Here is a 24,944-nt window from a genome sequence, read left to right on the forward strand (position 1 = left end):
ACACACAATACGGTAGCTGACACACACAGCAGCACAAACCAGGAAGAGTTATTTTAATCACAAGTGAAACTTCTCCAAACCAAACCATAACTTGTACTTACCCCGAGAAACACAGAGGGACAGAGTCAGAACAAAAAGACTTTTACTGATCATCTCGACAGAGTGACAATCCTGTTTCTCCACACCGTTTATTGTATGTCCAGTAAACACATTGAAACACAAAGTGTCCCAGCAACTGCAGCTGGTTTAATATCCTTTTCTTCACTATCGAATGAACTTAAAGAACAGATAAAGAGGAAGCGGTGGCAATGAGCCAATGGCTACTCCCCTTCCTGGGTGGAACTGTTATAAGTGACGTTTATCATTTGTTGAGTGAAGCTCCGCACAATAAACTGGTTTAAGATGAAGAGTTCACACAGTGAGGGAGACAATAGCTACAGAAATGTAGATAGTTGGAACATTTATTCAAAATCACCGGAACCAAATCCTCTGTCCCTTGGTAACAATAACCAGCATTTATATAGCCCCTTAAACAGTGAAAATCCTCACAGGATTGTCCACAGGAGAGAAAATAAACTAAATTTACATCAAAGCAAAGAAGGAGAAATGAGGACAAATTGCCAGAAACTTGATACTGGGGAAAGTGTTTAACAGGAAAAGAAAAAGACAACATGGGGGCTGATTGAAACCCCCGCTCCACCACCAATCAACACTCCACCCCCCCACCCCCTTCCCCCGGCTCGACAGCAGCGTGTGTTTAACCCACACCCATTCACCGCGATGGAAGCAGAACATTCACTTTTGCTGGCTGCTCATTGCCGTGGTTTCTGTGGTCAGCCTGCTCTAACTGCGCTGTTCATTGGCTCCTCACATCAGCTGGAGCCTGACATCCAGAGTATTTAGTACCACTTAAAGCTCAACTATAGGAGCATTGTCACTGCTGGTGATGCTGGGATCATTCACAATACTCTGCAATGTAGGACCCACCCTGGGGGGAGGGGAGAGAAACAGGGGGAGACACACGGAAACTACAGACCCCAACTGAACCCCAAGAGAGTTTGGACGTGAGCCAGTGGGTTGACAGGAGAGGGATGTAAGGGGATGTTTGTGAATGGAGAAAAGATGGAAAGAGCTTCCTTTGCATTCCAGGATGATGCTGGAGTAGTGAGTGGTTTTGGGAGGGGATAGCAGGGCCTGATGGTGCCTGAGTGGCCCATCCAATGATGCCAATGATTGGTGTAACCAGTTGTAGCCGTTGCTCTCTGTGAGCCTTGGATTGAAGGGAGTGAGGTGGGTTCATCCCAAGGGGAATAACCATGGGGAGAAAGAGGATTTTACTGATGACAATGGCCTCAAAGGTGGGGCTGAAGGTGTGATTGAGCAGAACAGTGGCTCCAAATGGAGAGGCAAAGGCTGGCCCACTAAGTGTCTGAAAGCTCCTTTAGAAATTACTGACAGATTTTAGGAATTATACCGGAACCCAAACCATTCTTTAAGTTGAATAGAGTTCAGATCCCGGCCAATCACGATCCAATGGGAATGCTGCAACAGTCTAATGGGGCTGAATGCCCATAAAATACACACGTTTCTATACAGCAAATACACCTGTAATCTGCTTCACCCTGAACTCAATATTATTAAGAATGAATCCAGGCTGATGCAGTCAGACTGAAAAATATCACTGTGTGCTGCCTTGGGCCTTAACCCTTTTCAGACAGAATGTCGTGTGAGATAAATGCAGACTTATCACTGACAGCATCTCCGCTTATCAGGGGCAGCAGCCTCTCTCAGACTGAAATCTCACACCATTTGTCATTTCTGCTGAAGTGAAGGAGTTGCCCAGAACACATGAATGTGCAGCTATTTCGAGTTGTCTGGGATTTGATTGCTTTCTCATCTTAAATATTCACAGGTTGCCATTAGGAATTTTAAAAACTTTTCAGTGAATCAGCTGGATTCCAGAGAGGCAGATTGCAATGATCAGTGAACTGGATATTTAGTTGAAGATTGGTTTTATTTGTGAGTTGAAAAGAGTGAGAGAACACACAAACCACAGCTCCAACAGCTTATTTTTGTTTGTCCATTTATCAGCCTCTATCTTCACTCACACCACATTTCAAACCCATGGAAGGTCAAAATGCAAAAGCTGATACCGGATTGGTGCAAACTCTGATCAACAACAACACCCTGCGTTTGTGTAGCACCCTTCACTTAGCAACACATTCCCAGGGTTCCACACACGACATCAGGAAATATCCGTCAGTGAAAATCCACAACACAACTCAGGAATTCAATTCCGTTTCTGTTTTTATTCAATAAAAATGGAACACAAAGCTAGTATCAGTAATGTTCACCATAAAACTCTCAATGTTCATGCAAAACAAACTGTAATTTCTAATTGAAACAGAAAGTTCTGGATAAACTCAGCAGGTCTGGCAGCGTCTGTGGAGAGAGAAACAGAGTTAATGTTTCGAGTCTGTGTGACTCTTCTACAGAACTGAAGGATAGAAATGTGATGAACGAGAGAGTTGGAGAGGGGGTGGAGGAGGTGGAGCAGAATAGAAGGTCAGCAATAGGTTAGAGCTAAGGAGAGATTGACAAAGATATCAGGAATATAAGAGAAAGGGAGTGTTAATGGGAGTGTTAAAGTCTAAAGAAGGTGTTAGAGACGTAGAGTCATTGAGATTTACAGCATGGAAACAGGCCTCCAATGAACAACAATGCCTTGCATTTGTGTAGCACCCTTAACATAGCAACACATTCCCAGGGTTCCACACACGACATCCTTCCTGTAATGTGGTGACCAGAAATCAACTCAGGATGTTGTGCCGAACATGAGGCCAAATTAAACTCATCCCTTCTGCCTGTCCTTGCTCCATATCTCACTATTCCTTGCAGATTCATGTGCTTCTCTAAAAGGCCCTTAAACCTCCCCATCGTCTCTGTTTCCACTCCCACCCCTGGCAGCGTGTTCCAGACACCTACCATCCTCTGTGGAAAAAAACTCGCCCCTCACGTCTCCTTTGAGCTGACCCTCTCTCACATTAAGTGGGTGTCCCCTCGTATTAGACATTTCAACTGTGGGAAAAGGATTCTGACTGTCAACCCTATCTATACCTCTCATCATTTTATAGACTTCTATCAGGTCTCCCCTCAGCCTCCGCCACTCCATAGAAAACAAGCCTAGTTTGTCCAGCCTCTCCTTACAGCTCATTGCCTCTAATCCAGGCAACATCCTGGTAAATCTTTTCTGCATCCTCTCCAAAGCATCCACATCCTTCCTGTAATGTGGCAAATAGAACTGAATGCAAGTCTCTAAGTTTGGCCTAACCAAAGCTTTATAAACTGCAATATGTCAGATACAGACCCTATACAGTAAATGGCAGAACCCTGAAGAGTGTTGATCGGCAAAAGGATCTGGATATCCAGGTACACAGGTCACTGAAAGTGACAATGTAGGTGGGGAAGGTATTCAAGAAGGCATACGGCATGCTTGCCTTCATCTGCCGGGGGATTGAGTTTAAAAATTGGCAAGTCATATTGCAGCTTTATAGAACCTAGATTAGGTCACACTTGGATTATCGTGTTCAATACTGGCTCCCACACTACTGGAAGGATGAGGAGATTTTGGAGAGGGTACAGAAAAGATTTACCAGGATGTTGCCTGGTACGGAGGGCATTAGCTATGAGGAGAAGTTGTAAAAACTTGATTTGTCCTCACTGGAGCGATGGAGGTTGAGGGAGACCTGATAGAAGTCCACAAGATTATGAGGGGCATGGACAGAGTGGATAGTCAGAAGCTTTTTCCCAGGGTGGAAGAGTCAATTACTCGAGGGCACAGGTTTAAGGTGTGGGGGACAAGGTTTAAAGGAGATGTAAGAGGCAGATTTTTTACACAGAGAGTGGTGGGTGCCTGGAACTTGTTGCCGAGGGGAGGTAGTGGAAGAGGATACGGTAGTGACTTTTAAGGGGAGTCTTGACAAGTACATGAATAGGATGGGAATAGAGGGATATGGTCCCTGAAGAGTAGAGGGTTTTAGTTAAGTCGGGCAGCATGGTCGGTGCAGGCTTGGAGGGGCCGAAGGGCCTGTTCCTGTGCTGGAATTTTCTTTGTCCTTTTCTCTTATGACCCCCTGACCCTTGTATTCAATGTCCCGGCAATTGTTTGTGTTCCCAGCACCCAGTCAGTCTGGGTGGGGTTTGTGTGGATTTAGTAATGAATAATCAGACAGGTTTAATTCAGAATCTGACTGGAAGGGGACATTTAGCAAACAGTGATCAGAACATGGGAGAGTTTGACATTAAGGGCCTGATTTTACCAAAAACGGGTGTGAAATGGCGGTAAATTTGGGGTTGGGGCTGTAACGCGATCTGCATCCGAATCCGAGCAGATCGCACCTTTACCGACACCGGATTTGGGCGTGGATCCGGTCCGTGCACCAATCAGGCGGCCCGACATTAGCATGCATTTAAAACGACTTAATGAGCCGCGCGCCGAACTCTCCCGCCAAATCCCACTTTCCCGTCTTCGGGTCCATTCCGGATCCGTGCCGTTACCAACCTGCAGAATAAAAATCCGAAGCGGATTCCTGTTCTGCAGGGGAACCTCCGAAGCCCATCCTCCTCCAACACCCTTCACAGACCCCCCGCGAATCCCCCCGGCAGATCTGCCTCACCCCCGTGATCCAACCCCCCTGGGAGGCAGGGCCCCCCCCCGCCCACCGGACGCAGGTCCCCATCACCACCCCCCCGCCACCCCCGGGTCAGACCCCCAGGAGGCAGGCCCCCCTCGGAAGAGTTCACCCCCAACCTACCTCGATCGCTGCTCTCCCTCCCCCATCCTTCTGACCTGCACTCATTGGAAATCCTGCAGCACCTTCCTGGCTTTCCTGGTCTGCTGGTGTTGGGGGCGGGGGCGGTGGCTGGGGGGTGGTGGGGGGGCGGTGGGGTGTGGGTGCAGGGCCAGGGGGTGGTGCTCAGATGGATCTCTGGCTTGGGGGGGGGTGGTGATGGAGGATGGGGGGGATGATGTACGTTGGATAATCTCCACCCCCACCCAACCAAAGATCCATCTGAGCCCGACCCCCTCCTCCAGCAGACGCCAGCAGAAGGCCAGGAAGGTGCTGCAGGCTGTCCAATGAGTGCAGGTCAGAAGGATGGTGGAGGGAGAGCAGCGATCGAGGTAGGTTGGGGGTGTGCGCTTTTCAAAAGACAACATTGTACTCGCCTCTACTGCTGCTTCTGGCAGCTTGTTCCAAACACTCACCACCCTCTGTGTGAAAAAATTACCCCTCTGGACACTTTTGTATCTCTCCCCTTTCACCTTAAACCTATGCCCTCTAGTTTTAATCTCCTCTACCTTTGGGAAAAGATATTGACTAACTAGCTGATCTGTGCCCCTCATTATTTTATAGACCTCTATAAGATCACCCCTTCAGTCTTTTACACTCCAGAGAAAAAAGTCCCAGTCTGTCCGGCCTCTCCTTAGAACTCAAGTCCCAGTCGTATCCAAGTAAATCTCTTCTGAAATCTTTCTAGTTTAATAATATCCTTTGTATAATAGGATAACCAGAAACATGATTAAAATGCATTTTTAAAAGGCACACTATCATCACATATGTGAGAAATATAGAAAACAACAATAGAATAAAATTAATGTAAATATCGATATCTCAGCCAACTTTATTTCCCATTCCCAATTGCCCTTCAGAAGGTGGCGTCTGGTTGCATTCTTGAACCGCTGCACTCCTTCTGGGGTAGGGACACCCAGAGTGCTGTTAGGAAGGAGATCAGGTGGGAATGGTTTTGCATGGACCTACTCATATTAAGTTGATCTTTCTCTGCACCCTAGATCTGATGTAACACTTCATTCTTCACTCACTTCTTTCCTTCTCTATGAATGGTATGCTCTGTCTGCACAGCGCAGAAGAAACAATACTTTTCATTGAAGACTAATACATGTGGCAATAACAAATCAAATCAAATTGAGTTTGGAAGGTGCTGTCAAAGGAGCCTTGTTGAGTTGCTGCAGTGCATCTTGTAGATGGTACACATGGCTGTCACTGTGTGTCCATTGGTGGAGGCAGTGAATGTTGAAGGTGGTGGATGGGGTGCCAATCAAACAGGCTAATTTGCCCTGGATGGTGTTGACCTTATTGAGTGTTATTGGAGCTGCATCTTCCAGGCAAGTGGAGAATATTCCATCACACTCCTGACCTGTGCCTTGGTGGACAGGCTTTGGGGAGTCAGGTGGTGAGTTATTCTGTGCAGAATATCTGTTCCCTAAGCTGCTCTTGTATCCACATTATTTGTCTCGCTACATAGCTCACCACCACCATCCTAAAGGCAATTAGGGATAGACAATAAATGCTGGTCTTATAGCGATTCCCACCTGGAATAAAAGAAAAACACTCATTCCCCAAAACTCAGCTGCTACGGAGAATAGGGAAACCAAGCTGGACAGCTGGAGTTGTGAATGGAGAGGTTTACAGCAGTGAAAACTCAAATCTCGATAGTCTCAGTCGCTAGACTCTTGCACCCACTGAACTGAAGAGAAGAAGCCTGGGACAGAATGCAGCAGAGCTTCAGCAATTCAAACACACAGACGGAAAATTGGAAGAGAGTTTCAGGCAGCAGTGAAGGTTTGCTGACAGGGAAATCCAAATCCTGTCATTAAAAGTGAAACTTCGACAAGATGGAGCAGATAGACCCAAACTGACAGGAAATCAATGAGGCAGCACTTCACCAAAATAGATTCAGAAATCTGTAACCAGGAAACAAAAGAGCAGAATAAAGAGAAGCAGTGTGGGACACAAAGTGAATTAGCACAGCAGTATAGAATAGATTCTCAGAATCACGACAGAAGAAGCTGTTTGGCCCATCGAGATTGTACAGAATCTCCAAAAAAGCATCATACACGATCCTATCCCCATCACACCAAAGATTTACCATTTCCAATCCACCTAACCTAGTCATCTTTGGACACTAAGGGGCAATTTAACCAATCATTTTAAACTAAATATCTTTGGAGTGTGTGAGTAAACATAGCACTCGAAGGAAAGCTACAAAAAAGTGGTAGGATGTGGAAACATGATGAAGGAAGCAGGATTGAACATGATGCTGTGGTATTATCACTGAACGGTGAGGGAAAGACACCTTAGACATTACAAACTGCAATTCACTTGTCATGGTGTTGAGGTTCGGGTGTAACTGGTGATTTTGTGGATTTGATGACAGGATGTGGCTTGTTGCTGTGTCCTAGTTATACTCTCATTTCCCATCTGATCTGAAACCTCTGTCTGGGAATTTACTGAGGCTGTTGCGAGCTTCTTATCTCTATCAGTAACAACGTTCCATGTCGCTGTGTGAGTTCATAGCCAGGAATTGCTGTGGATTGAACAGTTTCTGAATATGTTTCAGGCACATTAAGGGACATATTTGATTTTGTAATGAGCCAGAATTCATTAATAATCTGTCAGTAAAAACAAGAAAGACTTGGAATCATCCAGCACTCCTCACACCTACTCATCATCTCAAGGTGCTTTCTGGACAATGACCTTCTTTTGAAGTTTTAATGTAGGTAACATCAGCCAATAAGGTGGCAGCCTGAGTAATCCTGGCTGGGAATTCAGATGGGAGAAAAAGCTTGGAATGGGAATTTGAAAAGCAATAATCGAAGGCTGCAGAAACAAAGGCCTGCATCAAATCGAGTCAAAATCCCCAATAATGTTCAAAATACAGAATGAAAAACACTCTGAAAGCTCACAGCATTCCCAATAAATAGATGAATTGATGACACAAATAGAAGCAAACAGGAATGATCTAATAGGCATTACGGAGACCCGGCAGCTGGGGGACCAAGGCTGGGGACTGAATATTCAAGGATAGTCAACATTTAGGAAGTTCAGGAAAAGCAGAAACAGGAGGTGGGGTAGTGTTGCTAGTGGTGGGGTGGCACGGTGGCACAGTGGTTAACACTGCTGCTTCGCAGTGCCCACAAATACACCCACTTAATGAGCAGACTGTCAGTCAAACCCATTGTCCCATTAAACTGGAAAGAATGGTGGAACACTCAGTTCTGTGACCCGTGTTCCCAGCCTGTGTAAGTGGTGGAGGCTGCCTCGCTAAATATTTTTAAGACGCGGGTTGATGGGTTTTTGATAAGCGAGGGGATTAAGGGTTATGGGGAGAGGGCGGGAATGTGGAACTGAGCCACCACAGATCAGCCATGATCTTATTGAATGGCGGGGCAGGCTCGAAGGGCCAGATGGCCTACTCCTGCTCCTATTTCTTATGTTCTTATGTTATGATACACTAAACCATCTCAATACAATGACAAATCTCCAGTACTGACTGTTCTAACTGTAGAACCCACACACAATACAGGAGCTGACACACACAGCAGCACAAACCAGGGAGAGTTATTTTAATCACAAGTGAAACTTCTCCAAACCAAACCATAACTGTACTTACCCCCAGAAACACAGAGGGACAGAGTCAGAACAAAAAGAGTTTTACTGATCATCTCGACAGAGTGACAATCCTGTTTCTCCACACCGTTTATTGTATGTCCAGTAAACACATTGAAACACAAAGTGTCCCAGAAACTCCAGCTGGTTTAATATCCTTTTCTTCACCAGCAAATGAAGTTAAAATTTAGATAAAGAGGAAGGCAATGAGCCAATGGCTGCTCCCCTTCCTGGGTGGAACTTTTCAAAGTGAGAGGTTTAATTTAGAATGAAACTAATTATATACTCAGTGCCAGTTCCCCATTATTGGTCAGTTTATCAAATAACATATAAAGTTATGAAGAAGAACAAGAAACATAGGAACCAGAGCGATCACACTTTCTCTTTTAGTTGATGGTATCAAACGTAAAGAGAAAGCACAGAATTGCATAAGGAAGGATAACAGGTCAGAGGATTGGAGAGAATGCAAAAAGCAGCAAAAAGCCTAATGGGAAATAGAATACATGTGAAAGCTAGCGAGGAATATTACAAACTGCGAGAACAATTTTGACAGACATTTCAATAATAAAATAACTCATAAAGTGAGTGTTGGTCTGTTGGAAAGTGTATCTGGAGCGGAGGCAGAAAGAACAGCTCCAGCAGTGATTTAAGAATGATAACGGCAATATTGGCTGTAAGAGCAATTGTGTGAGAGTTAAGCATGCTGGGATTTTGGTCCAGTTCTAATCAAACACAGATGTAACCTGTAAAGTTGCTGTGAGCTGTGAACTGGTCTGTGAGCTGTGACCTGACCCTTGCTGTGCTGATCAAATACGGGAGAATGTTTGGATAAGACTGGACTCGATGATGCTGAGATTTCCTGCCGTATCCATATATGGCAGATGGCTCTGTGACCTACATGCCATTTAAACCAAGCATTCTGGAATTTTCTGTCAGTACCTCCATTGGCCTGGTCTGATAATGTGATCGGTTTCTGGTTACACCATTGGCTGATTATTGTAGAACTTTCTGGAAGGTTAGGACATTCTGAGAATAAAGTCACATGTTTGTCTCTAATGATAAGGCAGGGATTAACCATCACAAGAATGCAATTGAAGAATATCTTCAGAGGAGGACCATGAGGACAGAATCTTCATTGGGAATGGGCCTGGCCATTTTGTTCGAAATGGGTAGCATCTCTTTTCAGTTAAATCATTCGAGTTAATGTTCAGTTAAGAGTTGAAGTTTTGCAACTGTTGTAAGTTTGAGTTTGGGATCTAAAGTGCTAACTAAACTGAAGTTTGTTTCGGAGAATTTGAGTTAACGCCTGTCCTTGGTTTGTCACAGTAAACTAAATGACTGGAAAGAGTTTAACTTAATAAGATTGGGGAATGAATAATGGAAAATAAGGAGATGGCAGATGACCTGAACAGACATTTGGCATTGGTCTCCACTCGAGAGGATCAATGTAACATCTCAGAAATAGCTGTAAAAGAGGAAATGGAACAGTGGGAGGAACTCAAGAAAAATATAATCAGCCGTGAAGTGTTACTGGGAAAATTGTTGGAGTAGCAGGTTCAGCAACAGTAATATTTTTCGATTGTTTAGCTGTAAAGTTAGTAAAGCCATTACAGGAGCACTAAAACAGAATTAACTCTGAGACACTGAGGAGATGTTCGGGCAGACAGTCAAAACCAATGTAAGATCCTGAGAAATTGGAGCAGGAGTCAGTCCTTCAGCCCACTGGGTATAACTCCACCATTCAATAATATTATAGCTGATTGGATGGCAATTTTAACTCCACTTCCCTGTCTGCTTCCCATAATCATTAACTTAATTATTGATCAAAAATCTGTTTAACTCAGCCTTGAATATATTCAGTGACCAACTCTCTCTCTCTCTGGAGAAGAGAATTCCAAAGATTAACAAGAAGATAGAAGGAGTTTCTCCTCACTCCATTTCCCCTAATCTCACACTCTGCCCCTCCTTCTCGATTCTCCCAAAAGGGGAAATGTTTTCTCAGAGTGCATCTCGGCAAACCCCCTGAGAATCTGATGCTTCAATTAGATTATCCCATTCCTCTGAACTCTAACGAGGAGAGGCCCAGCTTGCACTCTCCGACCCTCAAGTTTGGAACATTTTGGAAAGCACCAAAGGTTGACTAAAAAAGAGTTATCTCCCATCACGTGATCTCTCATCTGTCCTGTCGCACCCCCAGCCCCACTCCGCCAACTATTATTTTGATCTGTATATAAGTTGGGTGGTTCCTAAACCCGAGACACTACACTTGTAGTGTCCCTTCCACCTCCTCTAACCTAAAGGGGGTGAGTGAGTATCAGGCAAGCTCTTTCTTTCCTTTTCTTGTTTTATCTGCAAGTTATCCAGAGGGGATGGCAGGGAAGGCAGTGCAATGTTCCTCCTACAGAATGTTCCAGGTGAGGGACGCCATCAGTGTCCCTGCTGATTTCACCTGTGGGAAGTGCACCCATCTCCAGCTCCTCAAAAACTGCATTCGGGAACTGGAGCTGGAGCTGGATGAACTTCGGATCATTCGGGAGGCAGAGGTGGTCATAGATAGAAGCTTCATGGATGCAGTTACTCCGAAGAATGAAGATAGATGGTGATGGTGAGAGGGGCTGGGAGGAAGCAGTCAGTACAGGGATCCCCTGTGGTCGTTCCCCTCGGTAACAAGTTACCGTGTTGAATGCTGTTGGGGGAGGAACGACCTACCATTGGTAAGCCAAGGTTATTGGATCTCCAGCACTGAATCCATCCCTGTGGCTCAGAAGGGAAGCGGGGAGAGCAGGAGAGCAATAGTTATTGGAGTCTCAAAAGTTAGAGGGACAGATCGGAGGTTTTGTGTCAGCGAAAGAGACTCAGGGATGGTATGTTGCCTCCCAGGTGCAAGGGTCCGTGACGTCTCAGACCGTGTTTTCAGGATCCTTAAGGGGGAAGAGGAAAAGTCACAAGTCATGGTGCACATCAGTACCAATGACATAGGTAAGGGAAGGTACGGTGATTTAAAACAGGAATTTAGGGAACTAGGATGGAAGCTGAGAGCCAGGATAAAGCATGTGGTCATCTCTGGTTTGTTGCCGGTGCCACGTGCTGGTGAGTTGAGGAACAGGGAGAGAGTGCAGATTAACAAGTGGCTGCAGGGATGGTGTAGGAGAGAGGGTTTCATTGACATGGATAATTGGAGAACATTCTGGGGAAGGTGGGACCTGCACAAACAGGGCGGTTTGTACCTGAACCAGAGGGGCACCAATATCCTCGGAGGGAAATTTGCTACGGCTCTTCAGGGTGGGGGTGGGTGGGTGTTGGGGTTGGTTTGGGTTCGTGGGGTGGGGGGAGTGGTGGGGTGTGGGGGGGGTGTTGGTGGGGTGGGGGAGGTGGGGGCAGGTGAGGGAGTGGGGAGTTGGGGGTAGTGGGGGGGTGGGAGGGGTGGAAGCGGGGTTGTGGAGTTGGGGGGGTGCGTTTAAACTAATTTGTCAGGGGGATGGGAAAATGAGCTGTAGTTCAAAAGCCAGTGTTAAGGGTAGTGAGGTACTGAGGAAGCTTCCATGGCCACAGGAGTGTACAGGCAGACAGGATAGTGGGTTGAAGTGTTTCCATTTCAATGCAAGGAGCATCCAGAATAAGGAAGGTGAACTTGGAGCTTGGATTGGTACTTGGGACTATGATGTCTGACCATCACAGAGACATGGTTAGAACAGGGACGGGAATGGTTGTTGGCAGTTCTGGGGTATAGATGTTTCAGTAAGAGTGGGGAAGGTGGTAAAAGAGGTGGAGGAGCAGCATTGTTAATCAAGGATAGTTTAACGGCTGCTGAAAGGCATTTCGAGGGGGATCTGCCGACTGAGGTAATATGGGCTGGAGTTAGAAATAGGAATGGATCGGTCACGTTGTTAGGAGTTTTCTATAGGCTCCAAAATAGTAACAGAGATGTAGAGGAGGAAATGGCAAAGCAGATTATGGATAGGTGTGGAGGTCACAGGGTAGTTATCATGGGTGACTTTAACTTTCCAAATATTGATTGGAACCTTTATAGTTCGAACAGTTCAGATGGGGCAGTTTTTGTACAGTGTGTGCAGGAGGGTTTCCTGACACAATATGTGGATAAGCCGACAAGAGGTGGGGCCACATTGGACTTGGTACTGGGTAATGAACCGGGCCAAGTGTTAGATTTATTTGTGGAGAGCACGTTGGAGATAGTGACCACAATTCGGTGTCCTTCATTATTGCAATGGAGAGGGATAGGGTCACACGGCAGGGCAAGGTTTATAATTGGGGCAGGGGTAATTATGATGCGATTAGGCAAGAATTAGGGAGCATAAAATGGGAACAGAAACTGTCAGGAATGGGCACAAACGAAAAGTGGAGCGTGTTCAAGGAACCAATACTGCGTGTCCTTGATAGGTATGTCCCTGTCAGGCAGGGAGGAAATGGCCGAGTGAGGGAACCATGGTTCACAAAGGAGGTGGAATGTCTTGTCAAGAGGGAAAAGGAAGCGTATGTAAGGATGAGAAAACAAGGTTCAGTTGGGTCACTTGAGGGTTACAAGGTAGCAAGGAATGAGTTGAGAAAAGGGCTTAGAGAGCTCGGAGGGGGCAGATAAATGAAAACCCCAAAGCTTTTTACTCTTACGTGAGAAACAAAAGAATGACCAGGGTCAGGTTAGGGCCAGTCAAGGATAGTCGTGGGAACTTGTGCATGGAGTCAGAAGAGATAGGAGAGGCGTTGAATGAATACTTTTCTTCAGTGTTCACTAAGGAGAGGGGCCATGTTTTTCAGGATGAGTGAGTGATACAGGATGGAGGAGGTAGATGTTCTGAGGGAAGATGTGTTCGCAATTTTAAAAATCCTGAAGATTGAAAAGTCCCCTGGGCCAAATGGGATACATCCCAGGATAGGTTGGGTGGCATGGAATGAGATAGTGGAGCCTTTAGATTTAATCTTTGGGACCTCAATGTCCACAGGGATTGTGCCAGAGGATTGGAAAGTGGTGAATGTTGTTCCTCTCTTCAAGAAAGGAAATAGGAATGTCCCTGGTAATTATAGGCCAGTTAGCCTTACTTTGGTGGTTGGTAAGTTAATGGAAAGGGTCCTGAGGGATAGGATTTATGACCATTTGCTAAGATGCAGCATAATCCGGGATACTCAGCATGGTTTCCTGAGGGGTCAGTCTTGCCTCAGAAATTTGATTGAATTCTTTGAGGAGGTAACTAAGTATGTAGACAAAGGTAGAGCAGTTGATGTTGGATACATGGATTTTAGTTAGGCATTTGATAAGGTTTGGTAGCCTCATGAAGAAAGTAAGGAGGTGTCGGATTATCAGAAATTTGGCTGATTGGATAAGTAACTGGCTATCTCATAGAAGACAGAGGGTGGTGGTGGAAGGGCGGAAGGGAGGGTTAGTAAATTTGTTGATGACACGAAGATTGGTGGAGTAGTGGATGAGGTGGAGGGCTCTAGTAGGCTGCAAAGAAACATTGATAGGATGCAGAGCTGGGCAGAGAAGGGACAGATGGATTTTAACCCTGATAAGTGCGAAGTGATTCATTTTGATCAGACATTTGGTAGATCTTGGGGTTTTTCTCAACAGATCTCTGAAGGTTGCCACTGAAGTGTATAGATCCGGGAAGGGGGCTTATAGTGTGTTAGCATTTATCAACAGGGGTTTCAACTTAAGAGCCGTGGGGTTATGCTGCAAATGTACAGGACCTTGGTGAGACCACATTTGGAATATTGTGTGCAGTTCTGGTCACCTCACTATAAGAAGGTTGTGGAAGCACTGGAGAGAGTGCAGAGGAGATTTACCAGGATGCTGCCTGGTTTGGAGGGTAGGTCTTACGAGGAAAGGTTGAGGGAGCTGGGGCCTTTCCCTTTAAAGCGGAGGAGGATGAGAGGTTACTTAACAGAAGTTCATAAGATGATGAGGGGAGTAGATAGAGTGAATATTCAGAGACTATTTCCTCGGGTGGATGTTACCGGGGGGCATAACTGTAAGGTTCATGGTGGGAGATGTAGGAGGGATGTCCGAGGTAGATTCTTTACTCAGAGAGTGGTTGGGGTGTGGAATGCACTGCCTGCTGTGATAGTGGAGTCAGACACTTTTGGAACTTTCCAGCAGTTATTCGATAGGCACATGGAGCACTCCAGAATGATGGGGAGTGGGATAGCTTGATCTTGGGTTTGGACAAACCTCAGCACAACATCGAGGGCCGAAGGGCCTGTACTGTGCTGTACTGTTCTATGTTTCTATGTTCTACAGTGAGTTGAAAAGAGTGAGAGAAAACACAAACCACAGCTCCAACACCTTATTTTTGTTTGTCCATTTATCAGCCTCTATCTTCACTCACACCACATTTCAAACCCATGGAAGGTCAAAATGCAAAAGCTGATACCGGATTGCTGCAAACACTGAACAACAACACTCTGCATTTGTGTAGCACCCTTAACTGAGCAACACATTCCCAGGGTTCCACACACGACAGAAGGAAATATCCGTCAGTGAAAATCCACAACACAATTCAGGAATCCAATTCCGTTTCTGTTTTTATTCAATAAAAATGGAACACAAAGCTAATATCAGTAATGTTCACCATAAAACTCTCAATGTTCATGCAAAACAAACTGTAATTTCCAATTAAAACAGAAAGTTCTGGATAAACTCAGCAGGTCTGGCAGCGTCTGTGGAGAGAGAAACAGAGTTAATGTTTCGAGTCTGTGTGACTCTTCTACAGAACTGAAGGATAGAAATGTGATGAAGGAGAGAGTTGGAGAGGGGGGTGGAGGAGGTGGAGCAGAATAGAAGGTCAGCGATAGGTCAGAGCTAAGGAGAGATTGACAAAGATATCAGGAAAATAAGAGAAAGGGAGTGGTAATGGGAGTGTTAAGGTCTAAAGAAGGTGTTAGAAGCAGAGAGTCATAGAAATTTACAGCATGGAAACAGGCTTCCGATGAATAAGACTGCCTTGCATTTGTGTAGCACCCTTAACATAGCAACACATTCCCAGGGTTCCACACACGACATCCTTCCTGTAATGTGGCGACCAGAAATCAACTCAGGATGTTGTGCTGAACATGAGGCCAAATTAAACTCATCCCTTCTGCCTGTCCTTGCTCTATATCTCACTACTCCTTGCAGATTCATGTGCTTCTCTAAAAGCCCCTTAAACCTCCCCATCGTCTCTGTTTCCACTCCCACCCCTGGCAGCGTGTTCCAGACACCTACCATCCTCTGTGTAAAAAACTCGCCCCCCACGTCTCCTTTGAACTTCGCCTCTCTCACATTAAGTGCGTGTCCCCTCGTATTAGACATTTCAACTCTGGGAAAAGGATTCTGACTGTCAACCCTATCTATACCTCTCATCATTTTATAGACTTCTATCAGGTCTCCCCTCAGCCCCCGCCGCTCCATAGAAAACAAGCCTAGTTTGTCCAGCCTCTCCTTATAGCTCATTGCCTCTAATCCAGGCAGCATCCTGGTAAACCTCTTCTGCATCCTCTCCAAAGCATCCACATCCTTCCTGTAATGTGGCAAATAGAACTGAATGCAAGTCTCTAAGTGTGGCCTAACCAAAACTTTATAAACTGCAACATGACACCCTGACCCTTGTACTCAATGCCCCGACCAATAAAGGCAAGCATGACATTCACCTTCTTTACCAGCCTATCGACACACGTGACCACTTTCAGGGAGCTATGGACTTGAACCTCAAGATCCCTCTGTACATCAGTGCTGTTCAGGGTCCTGCCATTAACTGTATACTTACCCTTAACATTTGATTACCCAAAGTGCAGCACCTCACACTTGCCCGGATTAAACTCCATCTGCCATTTCTCCACCCATATCTGCAGCTGATCTCTATCGTGCTGTATCTTTTGACAATCTTTTACACTACAGCGTGTGTTTAACCCACACCCATTCACCGCGATGGAAGCAGAACATTCACGTTTGCTGGCTGCTCATTGCCGTGGTTTCTGTGGTCAGCCTGCTCGAACTGTGCTGTTCATTGGCTCCTCACATCAGCTGGAGCCTGACATCCAGAGTATTTAGTACCACTTAAAGCTCAACTATAGGAGCATTGACACTGCTGGTGATGCTGGGATCATTCACAATACTCTGCAATGTAGGACCCACCCTGGGGGGAGGGGAGAGAAACAGGGGGAGACACACGGAAACTACAGACCCCAACTGAACCCCGAGAGAGTTTGGACGTGAGCCAGTGGGTTGACGGGAGAGGGATGTAAGGGGATGTTTGTGAATGGAGAAAAGATGGAAAGAGCTTCCTTTGCATTCCAGGATGATGCTGGAGTAGTGAATGGTTTTGGGAGGGGATAGCAGGGCCTGATGGTGCCTGAGTGGCCCATCCAATGATGCCAATGATTGGTGAAACCAGTTGTAGCCGTTGCTGTCTGTGAGCCTTGGATTGAAGGGAGTGAGGTGGGTTCATCCCAAGGGGAATAACCATGGGGAGAGAGAGGATTTTACTGATGACAATGGCCCCAAAGGTGGGGCTGAAGGTGTGATTGAGCAGAACAGTGGCTCCAAATGGAGAGGCAAAGGCTGGCCCACTGAGTGTCTGAAAGCTCCTTTAGAAATTACTGACAGATTTTAGGAATTATACCGGAACCCAAACCATTCTTTAAGTTGAATAGAGTTCAGATCCTGGCCAATCAGGATCCAATGGGAATGCTGCAACAGTCTAATGGGGCTGAATGTCCATAAAATACACACGTTTCTATACAGCAAATACACCTGTAATCTGCTTCACCCTGAACTCAATATTATTAAGAATAAATCCAGGATGATGATCAGTGAACTGGATATTTAGTTGAAGATTGGTTTTATTAGTGAGTTGAAAAGAGTGAGAGAACACACAAACCACAGCTCCAACACTTTATTTTTGTTTGTCCATTTACCAGCCTCTATCTTCACTCACACCACATTTCAAACCCATGCAAGGTCAAAATGCAAAAGCTGATACCGGATTGTTGCAAACTCCGATCAACAACAACACCCTGCATTTGTGTAGCACCTTTATCCCTAAACCCGAGCAGGATGGCAGGTTGGTGATGGCGAGAGTCAATGTTGTGTGGAACGGTTTACAGGAGGTCATGAATACATTGACATCATGGATTTATTATTGGAAAATTCACTTGGACATCAATATTCCATTTTGGGAAGTAAAATAAGGAGCTCAGATTGTTTGGAAATGAAGAATGTAAATAGATATGGGAGGATCTGGGAGAATAAACACACAGATCACTGACAGGAATAACACAGACCAATAAGGTCATCACAAAAACAAAACAAAGGCTGAGTTTTATTTCTCGAGGGATAGGATTGAAAAGTAGTGACGTTTCACTGAGCTGTTATCAATCCTCACTTCCTCACCATTTGGACCACAGTGTACATTTCTGGTCACTATTTTAGAAAGAAGATGGAGAGGCTTTGAAGAAAGTACAAAGAGGATTCACAAAGATCAGACCAGGACTGGATTTTATTCCAGTCAGGAAAAGATAATTGGGCAGGGTTCTTTTCTCTTGTAAAGAGAAGACAAATGATTATTTGCAAATTCATTCACGGGATGTGGGTGTCACTGGCTGGGTCAGCATTTATTACCCATCACTAACTACCCTCCATCTCAGCAGGCATTGTTCAGACTCAACCACATTGCTGTGGCTCTGGAGTCACATGTAGGCCAGACCGGGTAAGGACGGCAGATTTCCTTCCCGAAAGGACATGAGTGATCTAATGGAGATGTTTAAAATGATGGAAGGTTTTGATAGCGTGACAGAGAGAGTCTCCATTTGTGGAGGAGAATGAAAAGAGAGAGCATCGATATCAGATCGTCACTAATCAATCCAATGGGAAATGGAGAAGAAAGATCTTTCCCCAGAGAGTGGTCAGAATGTGGAACTCACAGCAAGTGGCTCAAGTGTTCCGATGCAGCGGATGTCACTGCTGAACAAGTCAGAGGCCAGGGTGGAAGCTGGTTTGATGGATTTTTTATTTGGATCCATGGATGGAGCTGCTGAACAGAGTCACAGGACTGCCAATCAACTCTTAACAAAAAATCAAACATTTATTCAAGAAAAGATTGGCTCCAACACACTATTCCTTCACCCAGCTAGACTTTTACAGATATGTACAGATTGTTGGGGATAACACAAGTAACTAAATGCTATCTTAAACTGGAATATACTCAGTACGCACACAGTCCATATAAACCAAGGGAAAAGTTGTGGTCGGACATCCCACACTCTGAAACTAAGTGACAGCTGTCATCAAAACAATTTCTGTTGATTTCTCTTCCATTCTACCCCCCACACCAAACTCCCCCCGCCCCCCGCACTGGTTCTCCTATCAGTCCACCAACGGTTATCATGCTGTCAGCCAATTTGGCCCCACTGGTTCTCTGACTTTCACATGAGGATTTCCAATCACTTCTGTCAAAGAACAGGCTTTGGGGAGTCAGAAATTGTGTTACTATTTGTAAAATTCCCTCTCTCTGACCTGCTCTGGTGATCACAGTATTGATAAGGCCAGTCCAGTTCAGTGCCTGCTGAATAGTAACCTCCATGATGTTGATAATTGGAGATTCAGTGATGGTGATGCCATTGAATGCCAAGGGGAGATGGTTAGATGCTCTCAGGTTGGAGATGGTGTTTGCCTGGCACCTGTGTGGTGTGAATGTTACTTACCAGTTGTCAGTCCAAGGCTGAAAGTTGTCCAGTTTTGCTACATATGGGCACAGATTGTGTAGGCTTTGATGGGCTGAATGGCCTGTTTCTGTGTGTATATTCTACACAGCTCTATGAAATCTGAAGTACACGGCTCACCTGGATTTTCTAAGATAGTCGAGTCTAAAACTACTGAGAGAAATAAACTCAAGCTAAAAATTAGAGTGATAACTGGTGGGATTGAAATCTGAAGTTTACTGTAATAAACACCATCTGGAATTTCTTCCAGCCCCACACAAACCTCCTCGATCCTATTGACCAACCGACCACACTTCTGGTGTCAGTAATCACCATGAGAATGGCTGCAGGGATGAGGAACTTCAGTTCTGAAGATAGATTGGAGAAATTGGGACTCTTCTCCTTGGGAAAGAGAACATTGAGAGGAGATTGAATCGAGATGTTCAAAATCAGGAGGAATCTGGACAGAGTGGATCGGGAGAAACTGTTCCCATTGCTGGAAGGATGGAGAAGCAGAGGACACAGATTTAAAGTAATTATCACAGGAAACAACGGCGACACGAGGAGAAACCTTTTGACCCAGCGACTGGGTAAGAGCTGGAATGCACTGCCTGAGAGAGTGTGGTGGATGAAGGGTTAATCAAGGATTTCAAAGGGGAATTGGATCCTTATCTGAAAGGCAAATGTTGACAGGGCTACGGGGAAAAGGCAGGGGAGTGACATTTGGGGAAATGCTCCTTCAGGGGGTCAGCACAGGCACCAGGCTGAATGGCCTCATTCTGTACTGTAGCCATTCTCTGGTTCTGTGAACCTCGGGCCATGGGATCAGGGAGAATAAATGGATCACAGAGGAGTGTTTATGGAGAGAGTCGGAACTGAGGAATTTAATGAGGAGACAAGTGGGGTCAGGGTGTGGGGGGAGGGGATGGCTCGTTGGGTTGGGTGTTAGTCTGGAAGATCAGGAGTTAGGACTGTGTATCAGGGAGAAGGTGGATAGATTGCTGAGAAGAACGTAATGGAGAATGGGGAAATGGGGCGAAGGGAGGTAGATTGGTGAGGAGCTACAGGGTCACGTGGGGAAATGGGGAAAGATGCTGGGTAGAATTGGGGAAGTGGGGAGAATGTGAGGATAAGGAGTTGATCAATGAAATGAGGACACTGTTTTAAACATGTTCCTGATGGTCCCGATGTCCCTGCTCTCAGAATGGGATCATCTGAAACATTATCTTCTGTAGTTCAGGAATCACGAGTTTGTTTATTGCCTGTTCAAACAAAATTAAAAATACTTCAGTTTCCAAAATTAATCCTGCAGCAAATGTGAGAATAAAGGATCATTTCCCATCCTCTGATCAGAGTCTCCAGGTTGTAATTCCGTTATTTATGACTAGAAACTCCAAGACTCTATCTCCAGCCTGAGCTGAGTGAGTTGTTCCCAGATGGAATGGGAGTTGGGGCTACAGTTGGTCTTAACACTGAGGGGGTAGGAAGTGAAATTGTTCAGTATTCCCACTCCACATATTGGGAACCATGGTGTGAAATGTGTGTGTGCGTGTTACTGAATGTATGTGTGTAAGTACATGTGTGTTTGTGGATGTTTGTGTGTCTATGTACATTTGTGAGTGTGTGTCTATTTGTATATATCCAGGTCCAGGTGTATATATGTACTTGTATTTGTGATATATCACACACAGCATTCACAGTGTTCGCCCACAGGGTTAATAATGGTCCATTGCCACACTGGACTCACAGCTCTCTGTCAATTCTATGCAGAGATGTGGTTAAGGGTTCATTCCGAGTGAAAGTTTCCCTCAGTTTCTCCATTGATACAAAACAGGTCATTTGAATGATGTGACGGTTACGTGGATTATCCATGGTAAATTGCCCCTTAGTGTCCAAGGATGTGTCGGTCAGCTGGATAATCCATTGTAAAATTCCCCTTAGTGTTCAAAGATGTAAAGGTTAGACATGTGTGATTGGCCATGGTAAATGCACAGGGTTACAGGAACAGGGCTGATAGAAGGGCATAGGTGAGATGTTCTTTCAGAGAGTCATGCTGACTCGATGGGCTGAATGGCCTCTTTCTGCACTGGAGGGATTCTAAGGTTCTAAATCAGCTGCTTTTCCTGAACCTTGGTGAAATGGAATAGAAACATACCTTTAAGGTCACTGTATATAGAATCAGGTCTTTGCTGTAATGCCTAACAGAAAATAGAGACATGTTAGAGATTGTGATCCAGTAACATGTGTACAATGAGAAGCTTATTTGTAATATTTTTACATTCTAATAACATTCCCTTCAAGGTGACAGTAATTTATTTGACTCGATTTGGATGGACAGCTTCCCGAATTCCTATGTGTTGGCTCAGTGGAAGCAAGCTTGAATTTGAGGCTGATTGTGGCTTCAAACCCCAGTCTCGAGATTTGATTCGAGAACCCAGGCTGCATTTTCTGTGCAGTACCGAGGGAGTGCTGCAGTGTCAGAAGGGCAGTCTTTTGGACAAGGTGTTAGACCGAGGCCCTCTGTCAGGTGGATGTGCTGAATCTCACAGCACGACTTTGAAGCAATGCCTTCACTCAAAGGGTTGTGAATCTTTGGAACTCGCTGCCCCAGAGGGTGTGGGTGCTCCATCGATGAGAGAATTGAAGGCTGGGATGGACAGATTTTGGGTCTCTCTGGGAATTAAGTGGTTTGAGGAATGGCTGGGACAGTGGATGTGAGGGGGAAGATTGGCCTTGGTTGTGTTGACTAGTGGAGCAGGCTGGAGGGGGCGCAGTGAATCCTCACCCCATATTTATGATTTAATATTCTAAAAGCAGCAGAGCTCTCCCTGTGTTCTTGCTGTGTTCCAATTGTTTCCTTTCTATCCTAAACAGCAATGACTGCACGTCCAAAGCTCTTCACTCGGTGTAAAGGATTTTGAGGTGTTTGGAGGTTGTGAGAGGAGGAATATTAATGGAGGGTTCTCACTCTCTCTGAGAATTGTGCGACACAGAGAGTGGCCACAGCTTTGTGAGGTTGGCAGTGATCATGGAGACAGGGGATTGGGAATGAGAGCAGAGAGTCTGTGCTGCTCCAGGGGGAGATAAAGAGGTTTGTCCCTGTGGTTTGGGGAGGAGGGGGTGATGGTGCGAGGCTGGGATTGGACAGGAATGAGATTGGAAAGTGGAGATAGTAATTCACCAGCACACTCAGCCAATGACATGAGAATCCAGTGGGAAATCCAACATGATTGGATATTTGTTTCGTCACCCAGCCCATTCCCATTGCTTGTGATTGGTTGGATAGACTTGTCAATACAATACTTGGGACCAATGAGATCGCAGAAAGCGGAAAACTTTGCGCATGTGGTGAATGTTGATCCTCAGACATATCCCAGTGCATTGTGGGGAGAGATATTTACCATGTACGTTGAGTCCAAGTCTGCTGGAGAATCTTCCAATTTCTGTAACAAGATGTAAACTGTAAAGATTAGATCAAGGAGTTATTGTAAAAATTGGAATGTAATAAATCCTGATGACAAAGGGTCAGGAATTATAATCTGGAGACATTTATATTTCAATGAATCTGCTGATTTCTAAAACATTTTAATTCAGCAAGTGGTAAAGTACATGTGGTGACTGTCCCTTTAAAGGGAACACAGCAGCAGAGGGTCACCTGCCTTGAGGAACTGATTGAGACAGAGAGTGGGTCATCACCCCACGGGCTGGAGTCCTACCTTACACAGAGACAGTCTGACGATGTGTAGGGACTGGGACAGCCGGGGGATTGCCGGCCTCTGCACAGTGTTAAACAACAGATGAAATCACTGACAACAAATTGGAAAAAAGTTGTAAAATTGACAGAATGAAGTGAAGAAGAAGGAGAATTTAATGAGGCAATAAAGAATAAACTGAGTTCCACAGAAGGCAACTTGGAAATAAGAACAGGTTCAGTGAAGAATTGAATCAGGAGAATGAGAGCTTGAAGAAGGAAGCTTGACAATGAGAGATTAACTGAAGAGGTAAAAACATTGAAATTGATGCAGAATCAGCAATTCAGACAGAGAAAGAAACTGAGATGACTCCCAGAACAAGATTGCTGAAACTGTCCCGCAAACGGAAAAGCAGCAAGCCTGTATGGAACAGTTCCATGCAAGGTTATATTTGGAGGTGTACATAGTTAAAGCCGACCAATAAAAGTGATTGTGTTTGGACACACAAGCCTCAAGATCTCATCAATGAACCGTCAGGAAACGTTTTTGAACCTGTAAGCACCAAGTACCCGATTGGCCTGTTATAGACAAACTGAATCTGCAGCCCCCCCCCCCCCCCCCCCACCCCGCCGGATTGCCGGGCCCGCTCGCTGCAGCTGGGGCTGTGCTCGCACCAGGACGCGCTGCGGGCCAGCGGGCTGGAGGGGGCTTCGCCGACTTCAGCCCCTCCTCGGCGGCGGCGAGCTGCAGCAACAGCAGCGGGCCGACAGAGAGAGGGAGCCCGGCCACTGGAACCGGCTGGATGTGATCATGATGGACAACAAGAGCCACCTGCAACTGGCCCACTGTCACCACCAGCAGCAGCAGCAACAACAGCACCACCCTCCACCACCCCCTCCTCCTCCTGTTCAGCAGTGAGCCGGCAGGGCCAAGGCAGAGCTGCAGATCTGTGTCTCCTGCCGGAACAACAACGAGTCGCTCACCCTGTCCACCACCCACATCCTGAAGAGCCCCGACGGCCGGGTGCTGTGCCCCATCCTCAGGCGCTACACATGCCCCCTGTGCGGTGCCAACGGAGACACACCATCAAACACTGCCCACTCTCCAAGCTGCAGCCCACTATCCCTAAACTGAAGACCAGAAACTGCGTTAGCAAGAGGGTCCGTTAATGAAAAAAACCCCACCCTTAAAAGGCATTGTGAGCCCAAATATCAATTGGTATCAATGGGTGCTATTCTGATTGGCGGTTGGTGACTAGTGGAGTGCCGCAGGGATCGGTGGGGCCTCAGCTATTTACCATTTATATAGATGATCTGGAGGAGGGGGCTGAGTGTAGGGTGTCGAAATTTGCTGACGACACAAAGATGAGTGGAAAAGCAAATTGTGCGGAGGGTGTGGAAAGTCTGCAGAGGGATCTGGATAGGCTGAGCGAGGGGGCGAGGGCCTGGCAGATGGAGTACAATGTTAGCAAGTGTGAGGTTATCCACTTTGGCAGAAATAATAGGAGGAGGGATTACTATTTAAAGGGTGAAAAGCTGCAGCATGCTATGGTGCAGAGGGACCTGGGGGTCCTTGTGCATGAGTCGCAAAAACCCAGTCTGCAAGTGCAGCAGGTGATCAAGAAAGTGAAAGGGATGCTGGCCTTTATAGCGAGGGGGATAGAATATAAAAGCAGGGAGGTCTTGCTGCAACTCTACAGGGCACTGGTGAGGCCGCAGCTGGAGTACCATGTGCAGTTTTGGTCGCCGCACTTGTGCAAGGATAGTTTGGCCTTGGAGGGAGTGCAGGGGAGGTTCACTGGGCTGATATCGGAGATGAGGGGGTTGGGCTATGAAGAGAGACTAAATGGTCTGTACTCGTTGGAGTTTAGAAGGATGAGGGGGGATGTTACAGAGACGTATAAGATAATGAAGGGGTTGGATAGGGCAGAGGTGGAGAGATTCTTCCCGCCCAGAAAGGACAACAGGACTAGAGGGCACAGCCTCAAGATAAGGCGGGAGGCGGGGGAAGGTGCAGTTGAGAACAGATTTCAGGAGGAACTTCTTCACTCAAAGGGTGGTGAATCTCTGGAATTCTGTGCCGGTTGAAGTGGTGG

At 45.9% G+C, this 24,944-nt stretch overlaps 1 pseudogene; it reads left to right on the forward strand.

Moving 5' to 3' along the window:
• Positions 1-18,330: 18,330 nt before the first annotated feature.
• Positions 18,331-24,018, forward strand: LOC145350681 (uncharacterized; annotated as a pseudogene).
• The last annotated feature ends 926 nt before the right edge of the window (positions 24,019-24,944 follow it).

This window comes from Carcharhinus amblyrhynchos, chromosome 12 (assembly GCF_965287045.1).
Source record: "Carcharhinus amblyrhynchos chromosome 12, sCarAmb.v2.hapA, whole genome shotgun sequence".
NCBI classification, from domain to species: Eukaryota; Metazoa; Chordata; class Chondrichthyes; order Carcharhiniformes; family Carcharhinidae; genus Carcharhinus; species Carcharhinus amblyrhynchos.